Here is a 14,565-nt window from a genome sequence, read left to right on the forward strand (position 1 = left end):
TATGATCACCATAGCCACTTAGACCTTTACAGAATGCCGCTGGAGGGCTCAGCACGTTTGATGCAATCACGGGAATCGTGGTTTATTGTTTAAATTAAGAAATAATTGTCTTGCCCTCGTTCGGTGCATTTTTTTTTATTATTTAGTGGAGCAGTTCTGACAATTACTAGGGTCACTGGTGCAAACTGCAAAACAACAGAAATGATATATATCTGGCAGGAGCGGATTGCCAGTTCCTAGCCTTAAACTACCACCCGAATATGGCTTGTTTTATATGTAACTGGGATCGTTAATCCTATGTGGGCGTCAGTGATCACAATGTGCCCATTTACCCCTTATTAAAATCCAAGTAGTAAATCAGAAATAGCACTGGGATTACAGACTCATTGAGCAACTGAAGACTAAAAACCTCTGGTTTTTGTGTTGTTCGTACAACCTCAATTTGAAGCAAGGGGGTCACTGATCCACCTAATGCACAAACCAGACAGATATAGGAACAGTTCTTTATAATTTGAATTTGTGCTTGATTCTGCCCATCAGTTCTATCTTCGAACAATCATTTTAACACTTCTGGGCCTGAGTAGCATCACATCGCAATGGGTTTTCCCGCTCCACCGCTACGCTCGCTGTGGCGTATTCTACTTATTTTTCCAGCAAATTGTGGCGTAAATTCTCCACTGGAGGATCGGGGAGCACAACGGCCTAACTTAGTAAAATGGGGGGTGGGACTGGGGCGGGGGAGCAGCGTTCTGAATTGGTGATAAGGTAAAGGAACTAAAATCATTTAAAATATTTAATTACAGTCGAACTTGCTATTGACTTCAAGCACAGATTATTGTAAATTATCCTGTGTTGATACTAAAAAGTCTGATCTGTTCTGTGTAATGACTTTAGTAAATTTGGTGCCATAACGCAGATGTGAAATAACGAAGAGAGTTACATGTGATGTTGAAATTAAAGTCTGCTACATTACATAGCATGTACTATCCCAATTTAGGTAACAACTTATCTCTGACTTTTTCTTGTCTTACACCCACGTCCATTGGAGTTTGAGTGTGCACTGCAATTTGTACAACGTTTCTTCTGACTACAATAAGTTAACTCTGACTGTAATAAGTAAGATATGAGATTCTGCTTCCTTCTGCGATTACTGATGCCATTAATGTTCTTAACAACTGTTTCTCCACACAAGAGCAGCAGCTGAGAGAAGAATTGGCTAAACTCACTCAATGGCAGACAGCTTTAAATATCAGTTGAGACTGAGTTGCCAGGATGTTAGTCTCTCTCTTCTCTTAACTAGGCGCGAGGCCCTACATGAAATGAGACTGTGCAGTCTCTCTCCATTCCTAGTCATCAGATGCCCACAGTAGACAGCTCCTGACAAATTGGGCTACCATGGCAACCTCACTCACAGATGCCATGGGATGGCTCGCGTGGGAAATGGAAAAACTCATACCAGCCCTCTTTTGAGGTTAGGGTTTAAAGCAAGTTGTTGAGTAGATCAGCACGTGATCATGTTTAAAATGCTACAGTGGGAGCTAAAAAATAGCCCATTAGCCAGCACTGATTTCTGTTACCTTAAGCATAAGAATCAAAATATACATTGAGGTGATTATGGCCTATCATCATGCGTGTATAATAAAGGACTGGTGATGTTACTTATAGAATGTGTGAAGCTTTTAACAATGATGCGGAGAATCTCCTCGTACAGCGTGGATGCATTTAATGGGAAGCTATATAAATACATGAGGGAGAAAGGAATAGGAGGATATGCTGATAGGGTTAGATGAAATAGGGTGGGAGGAGGCTCGTGTGGAGCATAAACACTGGCATAAACCAGTTGGACTGAATGGCCTGTTTCCCAGCTGTATGTTCTATGCAGTCGTATATAATACTAAAGACATTTTCAATTTGCTAGGTGTGAGACCAGTTGGCACGATTCATGCGGCACTAATCATCCCTTATTTATTGTAATACACTGGGTTTTATTGATTCATTAAGTATTGCAGCAAGCATCAGAAGTTAAAGCCAATTTACATTTCTTGGTATTCAGTTAATGTGAATGAATATTCCCATATCCACACTGTTGAAATTGACCTCCATTCCCCTCAGCTTCAAAGTTCTTTGTGGTATGGCTTTGACTCGGTCACATGTTCTGTGAAGGAATGTTTCTCAGAGCCATTGGTAGGAATAGATGACGAACGAGGCTGAGAGATCCTGGCAAGGTTCCACGGCTCACAGGATGGTGTTTATGAATTAGATCCTGTTTTCTTCCTCTTTACAAAAGTGCCGCTCCTTCCAGGTGCTTCTCTTTGTGTCGAAGCCCACACCGTTCAGACCTAAAGGGGCTTCCTTTAGCTCTGTGTGAAAAAAAAAAGCATCTAAAAACTAAAGGCAGAGGAAAAGGGTTGATGCAGGTCAGAGGTCACTTGGGACACCTGTGCTTGAGTTTTCGTGAGGCTGTGGGCTGGTTCAGGTCAAGGCACTGTGTTACATACAAGACAACAATGATCGTTCTTTGAAAGACTAGTTTGTATGTAAATGTATCTTTAATTAATCTAAAGTTGTCACAGTATCACTAGGATGTGCAGTGATTAGCCCAAAATAGCAACACAGTGAGTATTCAATACACACGCTCGAATAATGAGTTCATACATTTCTCTATTTTGAGGATAATACCAAGACAGAGTTAAATGTTCTGTTAGATGCTCTGACCTTCAGTAATAATTTAATAATATCTTGTCTGTTGTTACCATACACATTGTTATGCAACCTCTACATTTTGGCCATTCTATAAAGTATGTGTGCTGCATCCTGCAATTTAGATATTGTTTTCTTGGCTCACCGTTTGAATGGGAATCTCAGCTGTGAACTTTGCGGGAAGTAGCATTCTGAGTGTAGCATTGGTCATTTGCTAATGTATGGTTAATAATGTACAGTCACTGGAAAGTTGCCAGCCTGGAAGAAAGTGCTTGCGCCTGACAGTGAGTCTGGGAACAAACCTCTACAGGGAAGAAGACTACAATATAGGTGTCACATATGAAAAGGGTGACAGCTGGGAGATCCATTACTGCATTTTCACTGCCTCTGATGTGATAGTTCATTGCAACAAAATCTATATGGGATCCTAAATGAATGACAATAGATTACCGTTGTTATTTCCTGAGGCTTTGGACATTCAGCTCACTAGGGTTGAAGGCATAAATGAGTCACAAAGGTCTTTCTCATGAATGCAGTAATTAATGGTACAAGAATCTTTTTATTCACCAGTTAGCTCCCCTATTCTTCGGAAAGTGACCCCACATGTTGGAGGACGGTCCAGGGATGGTGGCACCACAAGAGATCTCTCCTAAGTTGTTATTTTTTATAGAATCACAGAATGTTACAGCCCATCAAATCTGTGCCAGTGCTTTTCTCCACATAACCCAACTAGTCTAATCCCATTCTCCCACTCATTCCCCCATACCCCTAAACATTCATTTTTTCAAGAAACTATCTAACTCCTTTTTAAAATAACTTATGGATTCAGATTCAACAGCAATTTGTGGCAGAGAATTCCACTTTCTCACCATCCTCTGTGTAAAGCATTTCCTCACCTCCAATTTAATTCTTTATGTCATCCTCTTAAATTTGGGCCCTCTCCTTATTTTGTTGCCAACCAGTTACTTTATCATAACCCTTCATAATCTTGAAGATTTCTATCAGCTGAGCCCTCCCTCAACCTTTACACCGCCAATGAAAGACCCCTAACTTCTCAACTCTCTCTTCCCTGTAACCCCCCACACCTGGTAATATCTTCATGTCTCTTGGTTATTTGATTGCACACATATATATGTGCGAGAAGGAACAAAGGGGGGAATTGCATCTAAGTCCAATTCTGTCCTCACTCGATGACCACACTTGTGTTTTTTCCAATAAGAGGTCACTCGACAACGATCAGGAACTCTGGCTGAGATTTGCACTCTGCAGCTTGGGTTACTGATGTTCTAAATTGGATAGCCCGGTGGTGAAGGACAGAATACTAGAGCCTGGTCTTCAGTTGCTTCTAAGCCTTTAGTCACAGAGCCCCACATTACACACACCACACCCTAGATAAGCTCTCATATACGGATACAAGAGAGCCCCAATTGATACACAGCACCTGATTACAATTAACACTAATTGATATAAATCACATGGATGCAATTAACAACTGAAACTACAATTTGGGTTACTGAGACCAATTGTAGCAACACTGCTAGCTGAGGTCAGATCAGGAATAGTACTTGGAAACTTCAGAATGACTCGGCACCGTTTCAGGCAACGTAGTTATCCACTGCGCCATCGGGGAGCTATAATTTTCTAGTTATATGGTCTTCCCTTCCAGATTGAGCTATGAAGTCAATCTGAAATGAGGAACTGTTAAATAGCGTTATCCGATTTGTGTGCGATAATTATGGATTATGTCTCATCACCTGCCCATTATCCAATATATACAAGGTACATTAGCCATAGTATTTTCAATAATGCTCTTACCTGCATTGTGAAGTGAAGAATTTTATCTGCCTTGTCGATAACTTGCACACCACTGGATATTCTCTGGCTATTTTTGACAAATAGAGGCAGGGAACAAACATAACAATAGTACCAAAATAACAGGCATTTGCAGGATGAATTACAGAAAACACGGGATGAACTACACCATTTATGGATCTCTTAACTTGTGTTTATATGTACATGAGTTGCACAATCCTAGCTCCAAGTACTGTGTTGATTGTAACATTGTTTAATATGCACACAAAGTTGAGCAAAGTGACCCTGACAGACTACAGAATGTTCTACCTGATGTTTAATGTAGTTCGGTGTCCAATATCTCCAACGTTTAGACTGGCATTGAGAAAATCAAGCTAATTAAAATGACTCCACCCACCACTGTAATACAACCAGAAAACTGTGGCTATAACATTGTCCAGCATTCAGGATGTTTCATCCATTACTAGAACACTTAGTAACTTGTCACATTGCTTAAAAAAACTCCCACTTCTGCCAGTTTTCAATGTGTTCTGCCATTTCAATTGAATTCAAGATCATGTTGCAAACAAAAGCTTAGATCTGGCTCTATTTGTTCACAGCAGCTGAACGAAAACTGCTTGGCTATGCTATCCCAGTGCCAAAGCAACATCTCCCTGCTGACCAATTAATCACTCTTTTAGTACTACAAGAATGTAAGTCTGTTTTTATTCAACTGACACGATCTAGCTGGCACAATAGTTTGAAGGCTCTTTCTGACATGACCGTTTGAAGGATCTAATTGACACGACTGTTGAAAATATCCATCTAACATGACAATTTAAAGAATTGATCTTGCCTGATAAATGCAAATCATTGATCAGGCTGCAGTTGGAATACTGTGCCCAGCTTTAGGCAGCTTACTTTAGGAAGGATGCCAAGGCCATGGAGAGGGTTTAGAAGAGATTTACTAAAATTATACCAGGGATGAGAGGCTTTAATTATGACAAAAGATTAGAGAAACTGCACTCTGATCATTAGAATAGTGAAGGTTAAGAGGATATCTGATAGAGGTGTTTGAATTATGAATGATTTTGATGAGGTAAATAGGAAAAAAATATTTCCACTGGTCAGTAAATTTAAGTTCATTATCAAAATAATGAAGGGAGAGTTTAGGAGAATATTCCTCATCTATATGCTGCCTCTCAGTGACAGTAAGCATATGGTCAGCCAATGATACCTAGCTTTACCTTTCAACTACCTTCAACTCCAAGAATGTTGCTTATACTGTTGACTGCCTGTTTGATATCAAGTCATAAATGAGCCAGAAATTTTTGGAGATCATATCCAGTTTGGCTCCTTGTAGAAACATCACACCTTAGCCCCTAATTCAATCCCTCTTCCTATTTGCTTGCTCAGGCTGAACGTAATAGTGTGTAAGCTTGGTTTCTTGTTTGACCCCGAGCTACATTTCAAACCTCACATCCTATCTATCACCAAGACCACCAATTTCTACCTCTGCGATGTTGGCTGCCTCCATTCCTACCTCATCCCATTGCTGCTGAAACCCTCATCTATGCTTTAAACACCTCCAGACATGAATTTTCCAATGCTTTTCTCCTAAGCTCAACCTTACAGAATTTCCTTCTTGTACAAAACTCTGTTGCCCACATCTTACCTCGTACACTCACCTATTATCCCTGTCTTTGCTGACCTCAACTTGCTCCTCATACCACCCACTGATTGTGAAATCCACATCCTCATTTACAAATCTCATTTACAATGGTCTTGACCCTGCCCCACCTCTGCAACCACCTCCACACCTTATTGCCAGCTTGCACCTTCCACTTTTCCAACTCTGGCCTGTGCATCCCTCCTCCCTCCACTCCACCATCAGCAGCAGACCATTCACCCACTACATCCCTTCACTCTGGAATTATTTTCCTAAACTCCTCTGCCCTGCAATATCTCTGCCACTTTTATAAGCCTCCCAAAAAACCCACATCTTCAACCATCTGCTTGGTCGCCTATTGGAACTCTACCAGCTCCTGCTTTGGTCTCCCACTTCACCCCTCCCCCTCCTTGTGACGTGCCCTTGGGCATCTCATTATGTTGTGCGCTATATATTAGTACAAGGTGTTGTGTTGTTGAATGATTTAAACTATTTGAAGGATCTATCTTGTACATCCAGTACTTCCTGCACTGAGATATTCAGTCACACCTTTAATACTGAAATCTGATTTGTCAAATATAAATAATTGTTCAGCACGCACCATCTTGTTATACAGTCAGTTGTCCAGATTATCTCTAATGTATTAAGATAGCACATGTACATTTCTACAGTTGCATTTCACACTATGTGGCTGTGCGGTTTAGAACTGTGCGAACTGCACCACAGGTGAGACACTTAGTAAATGAATGCTATCAGAGTTTTTTTGAAATAATAATCACAAACACAATAGAAAACTATTGTAAAAGTTATGTGCATAATGGAGCAGGGGAATGGGGCATTAGTGTTGCTCCCTTTTCTCCAGTCTAAACCTCCACGTGGAGTGGGATCTGCTGATGAAAATCTTGATAACCCTAACGAGTAAAACAGTCACATTATAAGGTACAGAAGCAAAATTTAAAAATGTACTTCTATATTAAAAAAACATTCTTTGAGTTTACATTGTAGAAATTATTGGATAACCCGGGTTATTTCACATAAAAAAAACATAAAATTATTGACTAATTTAATACCATATAATATATACTATTACATGAATTCTTTTAAACTTTTCAAAGCTAGCTATTAAGAAGTAGAATTAGAGAAATATTCACAAACATAGAACATTTCCAAATTTTCAGCTCAGACTAACAAAGGGAAAAAAATGTACAATCTTCTTGGATTTTTGATTTAGTTATAGAAATACTAGTTTCCCATTTTATTCTGTTGCTTTTATTTCTTTGCATTAAGTTATTACAGCAGACTCTCCTTGTAATTGCACTGAATTATGACATAATCTACTCTTGCAAACAGCATAATTATTTTTCACAATTTTATACTTTAAGGAAGTATCCAGATAAATGGGTGACTGCCTCGTAAAACAGCGGCCCGAGCAATGTTGAACATTCAGTCACTAATATCAGCAACAATAGTTTCTAGGCTCTGATGTCTGGATTTTAAGGAGACTATTAGTTTGAGCAGAAACATTCTTTGAGCATCTAGTTTACATTCCAGAAATTATTGGATAACCAGGGGTTATTTTACATTAAAAAATAACCTCACACCCCATCTCTCTCTCTTAGTATTTATATCAGCTGAACTTCAGGATCTGAATTAACTGATTTCTTTCCTATAGTATTACACTAACTATACATCTAAAGGGACGGAACTGTTATTCTTAAACTATGCCTAGGGGAAATGACTTCCATAGAAATCAACAGGTGAAGGTATTGGCTTTTGAAAGTGTTTGGGTTTTGAAGGCTATACAGTGATGTGGAATGGCCTGTATTATGGTTCCAGGATATGAGGCCATCTGATCCATACACCTAGAAGAGTTTACAAGTGGACTGGATATCGAATTAGCAAATAAATCAGAGAAAAAGAAGAAATGGTGACGATAAGAAGGTAAAGAATAGATAAACTTGTGGAAATGCTGAAAAACTAGCGGGAAGGGACTAAAAGATGAATTCAGTTATAATTGCTGTTTGATGGAAATGTATACTCTTATTATGATTTAAGGCAGATCGTACAGAGTCAAACATAGAAATCTTTTGGTCTGCAAAATTCAAGGATAATAAAAATAAGAACAGAAATTTGAAAGAGGAAACCAAGTCAATGTTCTTGGTGAGACCTTTCATCCAGGTATCAAGCCCACTGTGCATTTCCGGCATTTTCTGCTTTTACATCGGAAGGTTCAACATTTTCAGTGTTATTTTTATTCCTACAGTAATAAGTGATGAACACCATCTTTCACCACCGTGATAGGATGAAAGGCACATTCACAACATTAAGCAGTGTGACACAAGGCAGATTAGCTGGGTGATTTTGACAGCTTATTATGACTTTCGCGTAAAGCGAAAAATTCAGGCGTTGCACAAACAATAAACACTTTCCGATCTGTTTATCTGATCACAAGCTCTACAAAGCAACGAATCCCAATGTAGTTGCCTTGCAGGATATCGCAGATGAAACGGTGGTTAGTGAAAAGTATATTGTGGGAGAAAAAGGAAAGCAAAGTGTATGAGCTGTTAAACTCTGCAAAGCGTGCATGCAGCATCCTGTTCTAAACTTCCTGCTTTAGTCAGTTAGGAAAACAACTTAGGAAAACGTGCTTGAGTCCTACCAGGCAAAATATTGTAAACATGTAGTCTTGTGTCTTAAGTGTCTGGCAGTGAATTGCTCACAGTGAATAGGCTTTTCCTATTCAGGTCAAGGAAGTTCGCCACTGTCTCCTTTAACTCATTCACTGCTCTGTTCTAGATTGTGAGAAGGTCTCACTGTACAGAATTAAAATCTTAAACACTATCACCTTTTACTTACTTTTCTGAAGCTGCTGAGCCCCACAGGCATTTATTTAAGATAGTGAACTTTGCAGTTTCCATTGCTTCTTCCTGGCTGGGTCAAAATACTGGAATTCCCTACCTAACATCATCATGGAAGCACTATCACCACAAGCAATTGCAGGAAAAGGCTCACCACCACCTTCTCAAGGCAACTAGGGATGGGCAATAAATGCCAGCCTTGCCAGTGTCGCCCACATCCTCAGAACAAATTTAAAAAAAAATAAACTTGGTTAGATTCTAAAAATAGCCCTTCTGAGGCATTTCTTTTTAATTTTGTTTTAAAAAATTAGAATTAAGCAGTAGCATGCATGCTACCAAATGGTCCTGTCAATCATTCTGCTAATTGCTCCATTCCTTAGTCACCAACGCTGCAGTATTGTGTAAGTACAGTCTGAATCTGGTGTCAGGGCCCAATCTGGCACTGGAATAATGTGAAGGAGGGAGTCTCACTCCACTTCACTTCAGACCTTCACACCAGATTCACACACCCCAAGTAGGGTGTGAAACTGAAACCAGTGTAGCCAGCAGAGAGAGGAGACACGCGTCCCATAAGTCTGAACTGCATTACAACCAAGGTCCTAGAGGGGAAGGGACACAGTTTAACACACTGTACTACCCAGATCCCCAAAACTTTTTTTAAACTTAAAAAAAAGAACTGGATACATATTGTATCATTACAGCTATAAACTACATGCCCTCCCTCCACTACACTGTTAAATTTCCACCACAGAAAACTTGATTTGCATTTCAAAATGTGTTACAAATGCATAACTTCAGTTTAGCAGTGGGATCCTAAAACGGGCATTTTAGCCTTACATATGTAAATAAGGGGCTTAACACCTGTTTTAGGACCTTCTGCTAAATTGGCCGGGCTTGCTCTGCTCAGGAATCTTCAGCGGTTCCTGTGACTAAACAGGTCCACCAGCAAAAAAAAGTGTTATTTTTATTTAAAAGTTTGACGTGGAGGCAGGAAGAGTGCTCCTCCCAGCTCCATAGGCCACTACCGGCCCATGATCGCAAATCCCCCCCCCACCCCCCACCCATTGTCCTCCCTGGGACTTACCTGAAGGCTGCTGCTGGTGAGGCAAACGGCTCGAAATTCGTCCTCATCAATTGGGCGAGCTGCCTCTGGCACCGGTATCGTACCCAAATTATTCGAATGAGCCCCAAGGCCCAATTTTGGGTGAGATTCGGGCCTTCTGGTTGGGGTGCGCGCCGTTGGTTACGCATCTGAAAACAGGCCACAGCCGATTTCTACCCCTTAATCTCTGAGCCATTGGGAACAGCTTGGCCTTGAAATTTGATCTGGTTCTACAGTCATTACTATCTCATCAAAAGAAGAGTTGCTGTCGCACTATCTAAATGGAACTGAGCCATGTATATATGCCTACATGAAGGAGTAACTGGAACATCACCGAGAAATAAATTCTTGGCAAAAGATTCACTGAATGAAGCAGCAAGATGGTTACAGCTAAGGATGGTGGAAGACTGTTGATAGTTCAACTTTTCAGTAAATACGGAATGGGAAAATTGCAGCCTAATTAATTATAGGCCTATTACACTACTTCACGTTACAACCATATAGTCTTTATCACTTGTTGAACTTATAACAAAATATTTAAGATACAATACTGCTGCAAAATACGTTAATTTATTTTCCAATGTGGTGAAATAAAATGCATAAATCAGGATAACTGTGGCCAGACATTGTATGGGGAATAGACTGAAGGCCAGAGGCTGTGACACTTCAACTTCAGATGGATACAATTACAGACTTGTGTGACTTCAGAACAGAGAATAGCATGTCAGGTGTTGAGAAGTCTCAGTGCTTTTAGAAACTGCGTAGCATCTAGGAAAATTGGCAGAGAATTTTAATGGCAGTATTAACAGATGCCCCAAAGAGGAAATTGCAACATATGGCGTCCATTTTTTGATCAGGCAAATTTTACAAGTTCAAAGTGGCCCAGCGAAGAGAGGTAACAAAGTTGGACAGATATATGAACCCCACATATGGTAACATTTTAGTGGTAAACAGTCCAAGCCCTTTAAGCTGATGGAAACAAATTTGGGCAGATTTGTGTAGAGTGGAGCAATCTGTAGTTGAGAAATAATTTTTTGGCCAGCATTGTTAACCCTTTATTCTTCCTTTTTTTTTTTACCTCTGTCAGATCCCACTGCCTTTTGCCTCTTGCCATCTTGCTTCCTCTTTCAGCCAAGAGGACTACAGGTTAAGAGCTATACGTTTCTCTACAGTTACTGTTAATGATACTTTGGTTAATATACTAGCATTTTGGGAGCTGCCCCTCGTCTATTGCATTATCAAAATGGCTATCAACTTGAAGTGCGACTCGGTAGTAATTGAAGTATCACATTTACTGCATTGCTTGGCGGTGGGGGGAAATATTTATTCTTTCAAAAATATGGACATAACCTGGGGTTGATTATCACTCAGGGTGAGCCTCGGTAGTCATACATCTCATTGCTTTGATTGGTTGTATTGCAGTTCAGCGTGACTCCTGAATGGCAAATCACAGTTGGTTTGAATATTTAGTTCCATGACTTGTTGTAAAGGAAAAAAAATAAATGTTGCCAAATCACTGTTGGCTGTTATACAGAAAGAAACTTTCCCGATGGCTCAGTTCATTACAACAGGTCATAAAACACCTGAGAACAGCAGTTTTATTGCAGGACTCATAAATAGGATAATAGTTTCAGCCACATCATACGATGCAATACATATCACGCTGGAATGGATAACATGGTGGGGAGTTCGATTCTGGTGGTCGTCACAGCCAAGTCCTCACCCAGTGTTCATATGTGTGTATTTCCAGCAGAACTTGCTGAAAAGAGACACTCAAATTTGGTCGCTGGTCCATCACAAGAACGTAAGAAAGAAATAGGAGCAGGAGTAGGCCATACGGCCCCTCGAGCCCGCTCTGCCAATCAATAAGATCATGGCTGACCTTCGAGCTCAAGTCCACTTTCCCGCCCGATCCCCATATCCCTTGATTCCCCTAGAGTCCAAAAATCTATCGACCTCAGTCTTGAATATTCCAAAGATTCACAACCCTCTGAGTGAAGAAATCTCTCCTCATCTCAGTCCTAAAAGGCCGACCCCTTATCCTGAGACTATGCCCTCTAGTTCTAGACTCTCCAGCCAGGGGAAGCAGTCTCTCAGCATCTACCCTGTCAAGCCTCTCAGAATTCTATATGTTTCAATGAGATCACCTCTCATTCTTCTAAACTCCAGAGAATATCGGCCCATTCTACTCAATCTCTCCTCGTAGGACAACCCTCTCATCCTAGAAATCAATCTAGTGAACCTTCGTTGCATTGCCTCTAAGGCAAGCATATCTGTCCTTAGGTAAGGAGACCCAAAGTGTACACAGTATTCCAGGTGTGGTCTCACCAAAGATCTGTACAATTGCAGCATGAAGCATGGACCTAAGAAGTCCCACCTCTTATAGCTTGATTGGTTCCATTTCATCTCGGTGTCAATCCAAATTCGACTGTCAGTGTAGGCACATGCAGATGACAGAAGGAGATAATGATTAGCTGAATGAATGAAAGAAACAAGTTTAGCATCACAGTTTAGACGTGCAGTCCATTTACAGATGTCACAATCACAATGGTATTAGTTGGTCTGTTGTATTATTTACTTTGTAAATATATAGGCATATGGTGTTGTTTAAAGTTCTAAATTTTACAGTAGTCTGGGATTAGTGGTTTGGCAGCAATGTTCAATGGCAACCGCCTCACACTGCAGTGGCTGCTGGCTCGAACTTCCTGCCAATGCTCCAGTATTCCTGTCAAATTTGCTTAATTTCAGGGGAAAATGTAAATATTTCCCCAATTTTATGTGACTCACATGGGGGTGATTTTAAACCCCAAGAACGGGTGGGCTGGGGACGGGTGGGAGTTGAAAATAGTTGTTTTTTTGGGTCGCGACCGCAACCCGGCTTTATTTCCGGGTTTAATGTCGCCGGGTAAAAGTGCAGGCTTCCCGCTGGGAATGCAGAGTCTGAAAATTTTGCACTTGCGACCCAAAAAAACAACTATTTTCAACTCCCATCCACCCCCAGCCCACCCGTTCTAGGGGTCTAAAATCACCCCCCATGTATCCCACCCCATTAGCTTGAAGGAAGCGATTATTGGTGCAGTTTCTCAAAAGGGATGTTTCAGAACTGCCAGCGAACTCTAACATCACTTAATATATCTGATTTGCAGGGGTTTGAATGGGAAGGGTGCATTATATTTCACCTCACCCAGCAAGAGCTATTCTGCTACCTTCAAATTAAACATCTCATACAGGACCCAACCATGCATGAATGAGCTGACCCTCCTGTAAACTGTGCCTCCACTCCCCAACAAATCCTCACAACCACATCTCCACCTTCTGTACTACATTTGCTCCCCGATCAGAAACCAACAAAGAAAGCTCGAAAGAGGCCTAAGAAGACAAACATACAAAAAATAACAGACAGGAAAAGACCAGCTGGTGCATCAAGCCTGCCCCACACTCATGTTGGCTGGAGCATCATGACTAAATACTTCCTCCCTCCCTACTCCTCTCCCCCATGCCCCCTCCCACCACCCCCCCCCCCGCAACCTTTGTACACTGTGACAAATGCTAACAGCAGCTCATTTTAATGTATGTGGTGACTGTGGTCAAGCTATAGGGTGGTAGCAAATAATTCTTCTTATCAGGGTTTGTAATCTCCTGCGAGAGGCAAAAAAAAATCCAGAGATAAACCCAGGGCCAATAAGAGGAAAAAAATACTCCGGAACATTCCTCTCCGACCCCCTCAGGCAATCGAAACCAGTCCAGGAGATCACATGGACCATGTATTATCTGAGAGTGAGACCAATCTGCCAGAGGAATGGGAGGAAATATGGACGTAGAGTTTCATAACTACCATCTGCAGCGGAATGCTAGCTCAGGATAATACGACACACTGTCTTCCTGTACACAGTCCTGGCATCTCAGTTTTCCAAGTTATGACCCATTCCCTCACCTACAGAAGGCAACATAACTCAATCCTAGTTTTTAAAAGTCTGGTTACAAGCACCTTTTCTGTGCTTACCGATCTTTTGCAAGTAGCATTGTGACAAATGCTAACAGCAGCTCATGTTAATTTATGTTGTGACTGTGGTCAAGCTATAGGATAGTAGTAAATAATTTTTCTTATCAGGGTTTGAACTTGTACTGTACATCGATCTGAGACTGGCAGCTATAGAATGTAAAGTGCAGCTGGCAACACCTGAGCTATAATACGGGCTGCCTTTAGTGATGAGTTTCCTCCATGGAGACAGGTCTGTGAACGGGTGGTTAAAGGCACAAGCTGGGCCCTGCTCACTCGGTGGTTTTAAAAAAAATATTGTGAGTGTGTGAGCAAGACTGCCTGATAACGTTAAAAAGACTATGAAGTAAGCTTACAAAGTGCATTGGGGCCCACAGAGTCTTTGACCACTTTTGATAGCAGATCTCTCACTGCATTGGAGTTATACTCCACATGATGTCAATCA

General features: G+C 40.9%; 1 long non-coding RNA gene across 3 annotated transcripts in view; it reads left to right on the top strand.

The window, feature by feature from the left end:
• LOC137341106 (uncharacterized) overlaps positions 1-14,565 on the top strand; it is a 72,425-nt gene that overhangs the window by 13,300 nt on the left and 44,560 nt on the right. For 2 of the 3 annotated variants that reach the window (XR_010966963.1, XR_010966961.1), the window contains exon 2: positions 7,997-8,101. This is a non-coding gene — a long non-coding RNA (uncharacterized lncRNA). Of the gene's footprint in view, positions 1-5,137; positions 5,205-7,996; positions 8,102-14,565 lie in introns of those variants that run through there. The other variant, XR_010966962.1, reaches the window with a different exon arrangement.

This window comes from Heptranchias perlo, chromosome 23 (assembly GCF_035084215.1).
Source record: "Heptranchias perlo isolate sHepPer1 chromosome 23, sHepPer1.hap1, whole genome shotgun sequence".
Taxonomy (NCBI): Eukaryota; Metazoa; Chordata; class Chondrichthyes; order Hexanchiformes; family Hexanchidae; genus Heptranchias; species Heptranchias perlo.